The sequence below is a fragment of the Vollenhovia emeryi genome, unplaced genomic scaffold (genome assembly GCF_000949405.1).
Source record: "Vollenhovia emeryi isolate VEMERY1.0 unplaced genomic scaffold, V.emery_V1.0 DF939134.1, whole genome shotgun sequence".
NCBI classification, from domain to species: Eukaryota; Metazoa; Arthropoda; class Insecta; order Hymenoptera; family Formicidae; genus Vollenhovia; species Vollenhovia emeryi.
In genome coordinates, this window is record NW_011967232.1 from 114,933 (window position 1) to 120,932 (window position 6,000).

Sequence of the window (6,000 nt, forward strand, 5' to 3'; positions counted from 1 at the left end):
GTGCGTGGTATTGTTTTTGCGTTGTCGGTTTCCAAGACTCGATCGTGAAGAATGTAAGGATAAAACGCTATTGATTTGGACTCCTTTATCAGTGACAAGTAACGCTACTAGATTAATTATTAAGTTTCTACACTTGTAATGAGAAACGAATTGCGCGTTGAGGCGACGGCTCTTTATTAACGTATACATGGATATTTTATGAGACTAACTCATCTAAAATATGAAAGTAAACCGTGGTACGTTGTCGCGGTTACATCTCGTTTACGCACCGCGCTTTTAACTATCTATCGATTTCGTCTGCTCCATTTTCGGGAAGAGAGAGATATTTGTGCGACTTCGGCGTTCGCGCTGTAATTCGCTCTGTCGTTCTTCGCAACTCGAACGGGCAGGAAGTAAAGAACGTCGCTTACTGCATTTCACGGTATTTTACATTGCGTACGGGAGTGTCCGAAATTTCGCGAGTGTGTGCTGTGAGTGTAAGTGCAACAAGAAAATCTGAGAGGAGGAGCAGGCCTATGCGGCATCGGCCAACGGGAGAGAAATCGTAAGGTGAGTGTCTTACATTTTTGTTATTTGCTAATTGTGCAAAATAAAGCATCTGTTCTGAGCTTTTATTTTATTTATTCAAATGATTCCAACGTGGATTCGAATAAGTGTTAGAGACAAAACCATACGTATAAAATTTTGTGAGTTCATATTTAAAAGGAAGACTTTCAGTATTCTACATAATTGTTTTAATAAATACCCATTTTTAAAAATATTAAATATAAAGTATATTTAATACAATAGTCTGGATTTTACATAATTAGTCTATAATAATCGTACACATTTTTGTATTGTTACAGTTACAGTTGTTTAACATGTATAGTTAGCGATGTACAACTTTGCTGTTGCGAACCGTATCAGTGAGTGACAAAGTACTTTTTATTTTAAATTAACGTTGCGCATACAATTACTTCTTCGTGTGTATACAAATTCTTAAAAATATACAAGGCTTGACCACAAACTGCGCGCGCGAGGCGCGCGTTTTATCGTTTCTAGTACATTAAATTTTACTTGTGGTTATTATCGCAATATTTATAGTACGCCTTACCAAATTACAAGCTCGTTTTCGTTTATGACAACCATATCATAAGTTGCATGTACCAATATTGTGTCTATGAGAACTATAATAAATTGTTAGGCCAACTTATGTAGTTGGAAGAATTATAAAAATGTGGTGGGCACCTAAAATGACTATAAATTATAGTGAGATTGTGATAACTACGACCATTTTTTTTTCTGTCAATGTACGTGAGTGCTGTTTTTACGAAATTATCGATTCGACCGTTGCCCGCGGAAGATCAAAGCTCGCGAGCAAGTTTCCCCCAGTTGTGCGTTAACGTGCACCGGTTATTACATTATGTCGTGATTGTCGTCTTTTACACGTGACATAATGCGCTCTCCCAGTAGCTGGCTTTCGAAATAGTTTCGCGAAATGGCCGTAAACTCTCGTTTCCCCTCCGTGAGTTTCCTCGAGCGCCAGAAAGAGCAAAATAGCGACAAAACGATCGCGTCCTACATTTAGCGATAAATGCGCTTCCCCCCCCCCCCCAGACAATGTCTCATCGCGATTGTCTTCTCGCGGCCCACTCGCGCGACGTGATTCTTACGCGATTGTTTATTCGCCGCTTCACGCCGGTAATTCGGTATTTGCGAATCCTCTTACGTCGCGATAAGTTTTTAACTGTTGGAAAACGATTTGGCCGAATTCTAGTTCAAGTTGGTGCGCGATTCGTGTTCGCCCACCTTTGATTTTGTAAAAAAAAAAACGCTCTGCTGGCGAATGAGCACGAATCTAATCTATAGAACTTGAAGAGATTTGCACTGTTCGCGAAACACATGCACACTCGGTACTAGCGTTGTAACATCTCGAAAGGAACTAGAAGAACAGCGTGCTGCTTGGGTATAATATAAAACTGAAAACGCTGGGTCAATGAATGCGATTTGCGTGAGGTCGTAGCAAGTTTCGTCAGCTGATGAATTGTCCGTTTAGCTCATGAATTATTGAAGAATCGACTCCGAAAAGGAAAAGAAAAAGATATGCACGGCCATTGTTGCATCTAATCTATAGAAACGATTATAGGCAAGCGGCAAGCTTGACAAAAGGTTACGGACAGAGGAGAGAAGATACGACTGTGAGAGAGCTGGTAGAAAGTCGTGGTTTTTTCCCTAAAGGAGCGATATACAAATTCGATCTGTACAAAGGCTTGGAAAGCGTTCGCTCGCTCGCGAAAATTTCGGCGTCTTTCGCGCGGTCCTCGGCTCGCGAAGAACGCGACGATATCTAGCGGGGGGGGGGGGTAGATAAAATTCGCTCGGTGATTCCCCGAGCCATCCGGCGTGAACTCTCGCATCGCGCATTTACATGCGGCCGCATGCGACGGCGCACACGATTATGTCTGTCACGGTTATTGGCGTTCTTACGAGCGCGCGCGATGTTCGCGCCGACGTTTAATGGCCGCTAGCGGTGCTAATTGCTCGAGATCGAATGCGATTACGCTCCCGCGGAAATGTTTAACACGGGTGTTTCGCCACGTTAGCGGTCTATCGCCGCCCGGATTCGAGCCGACACACGCGGCGGTGACTCGAGCGGGTGTTTCGTGTATCCGCCACTCGATATTTCCACTCGCTTCCCCCCCCGTGCTCTCTCGCCGAACCAAGATTTCCTCGTTTGCGGCGGAGTCGAAAAGAAAAGGTCTTCTTCTTCTTCCTCGTGTATTAGGCTTAAAGCCTGTTTTATCCAGTTCTCGTTCTAGTACTTTGAGCATTTGGTTTTACTTCATCTTTGGTAGGCTGCTAACCTTGCCGGAGGAAACCTCCCATCTGGAGGGCTAAACCCCTAAAGGGGTAGGTGTGGCAAGATACTCTCGGTGGTTGCCACTTCCCTTCGGGAGATTCCGAAAAAAATCAACGATGTCCGTGGATTTGAACTCGGATCTTTTCGTTCATTTTTTTACTAAGAAGCGCAGATTTCTCTGCGCCACACTCGCCACCGAAAAGAAAAAGTAATAAGGAATAAAAAAAATGGCACGGGGACCGACTTTCAACGCCTCGCGTCGTCAACTTTGTTTTAAAACTTGTAAGCTGTGTTCTGCCGGTTAATAAAAGCCTGGCGGGGAGATTAATATCGGACGAGGATTCGCGGAGCATCGATCCTCGCTGACCCAGCGGAATAATGCATATTGAAAGAGATATATATCTACGGGCGAATCGTGAATTGATGTTTTGCGAGGAAGTGGAAGACAAGCGGGAAATTGTTTAATAAGAAATAATATGCTTCACGTTAATCAATACTCTAGGTAGCGTATTAGGTGGACAACTATCCGACCATTAATACAAGCAGCCTTTTAACATAATTGGTTTACGTGGCTGTAAGAAGGAAAAATAGACTGTTGCGTGATTAACGCCAGCATATAAATTAAATTTTAATCACGTGTTATTCTGCAAATTTTCTCGAGAAGATTTGTCGACCTGCGAAGAACTATTGCCGCTTAACTCGTTAAAGCCGCGATTTAAAAATCATTTATTGAGAACCATCGATACCCTTCGATCGAGATATTAAAAATTAAGGCTAAAGATGAGAGGAATTAATTCGGAATAAAGCAATAAAGTTAAGAGATATGGCAAAAATGTACTGGAAAAATTCGATTACACAAAGAATTCCCGTTGAGAATAGAGAGCGCCGTTTCGTGCTCGATGTTTCTCATAACAGCCTATTAAACGATATCAAGTGCATTAGCGCAAACGAGCAATTTAGTCTTCCTCGATGGGATCGCGTCGCAGCGAGAAAATTCAGGATGCGCAATAGAAAAAGCAGCAGCGGGTCAAAGGCGTATACAGGGTGGCAAAATTCACAAGATCTAGCGAAAAACTTTTCCCGAGGGCAGATGTTTCTCTCTCTCTCTCTCTCTTTCTTTGAAGCATATAGAACATTTCAGAGGGAGTGGCTGTATCGCGGGCTCTTCAAGCATTCAACGTCGAGCGTTTCGGTCGCGACGTCTCGCATTGAAAATTCCGAGTTTGAATTTGTGCATCACGGGGCGCCCTGTAGGTGCACCAGCATCTCTCGGGGCCGGTCTCCTCGAAATACCGCAGACGTATAAACTCGTCGCGGCGACGCCGCCGTGTGGAAATAGAGAATAGAAGTAGATTTAGAAATAGAGCCGCCAGTCGTCGGCCTAGAATTTGATCGGAGTGCTGGCCTAGCCCGCGCCCCGGACGGCGCTGCCTCGGACGAGTTGGAACGTGCGTTGTCGTTTCGATGTGACGCGACGCGATGCACCGGGTAGCTCGCGATGAATAATAAACAGCAGGCACGAGACGGGGATCCACACGGGCTTTCGGCGGTATCGGGAAGCGTTTTCCGAGAGTATCGGTGTAGAGTCTTAAAATAATGGACACACGGGCGTATACGTGGAGTTTCGCCGGGACCAGAAATGCCGCGCCGATGAATAAGACGAGTGTCCGAAAATAGTCGCGCCGGAGGCCCGATACAAGGGCCTCCAGGTGTCAATTTCAAACGCGCGGGAGGGGGGAGGCTTTTTCGGAATGCGGCGTAAACTTTCACGAGCCGCAACACGATTTATTAACGGTCCGAGATATGGAGATTTCTAAACGTGAAATTAATTCCTAACAGAATCACCCTGCGTATCTGCGCGATACCGTTTTGAAACATATCTCACATTTATATATACAGTTATATACCTACATTTACTACATTTTACCTCATACATATTTGCTTATTCAAAACTCGATCGGACAACTGCGAAAGGAAACGGCGCCTCCACTCGGCGGTCTATTCTAGTCATGCTAGCCTAAACAACGATAATAAAAAAAGAATTGGCTAGGTCAACACCCTGCTGACCTCGGCTTGGTGGACTCATTAGGAATCGCCAGGAATTCGAAGGTGTCTAATTAAACAATAAATAATGCACGATGCATCGCGCGATTAAGGGCAGCGGAGGCAAGCGGCGGCGGCGGCTGCGGCGCTCACGCGGACCGAGTTACACTTCCTTGAATGCGGCATCCTGTCGCGCAAGTACTGTCCGACGCGGACGCTCCGCGTTCTCCGTGCCGGGGTGGACAATACTTCCGCCGTCGCGACTTCCTTCCTACGTAGAACGAGCGAGTAAATGCGTGCGCGTACTACCGTCCCGTCGCGTAGAAACGGCGCACGCACGCACGCACGCAGGCACGCACGATCGCTACGCGCGCGTAGTGGTTTCATTCATAAAGTCACGCGTTTCGCGAGGAAACGCCTGCGCGCGCGCGTTAACGACAGGAACCGACGGCTTCGCCCGCTTCTTCTTTCTTGCGTACCTACCTGGCCCCCGCGAGAAGACGTTAATACGCGCCTCCGGAACGAACGCTCCGCGCCGACTTCCGCTCGCCTCGGATGCGCAGCGCCGGAGGATACGCCACCGGTAGCAATAAAAGCGTAGCCGTTAACACAAAGCTGACTCTTTCTCTCCCTCTCTCTCTCTCTCTTTCTCTGCAGAAAGATAAACCGGGGGACGAATCGCGCGATTCTGCGTCCTCTCATTGTCGGTGTCGCGCCATTATTATTATCCGTATCGCAAGATCATATTCTTGTATAATTATATTCGTTATGAGAGACTAAACAGCCTTGCTTTTAGTTGCAGTCCTGCTCGCTAATAGATTCTGAGAAATATAGGTTTTCTTTTTTAATGTATCTTATTTTCGAAGTGTATATAAATAAGTTTAGATACTTCTTTAAGAATTCTAGTCTGTAGAGTATCTGAACTGAATGTCGAAAGGCTCTCTCGCTTTTGCGAGGATTAGAAATTTCGACTTATACCTATTATTTCTTCAAACGAGTGATTCGATTTCAGAATGAAAGACCGCGAAGAGCTGTCAGCTTTCAAATTGAAAAATCTTGAACATTCGTATGACGCCGTCACTATTATCATCATATTTCATTCTCCGTGTATGTTTTAT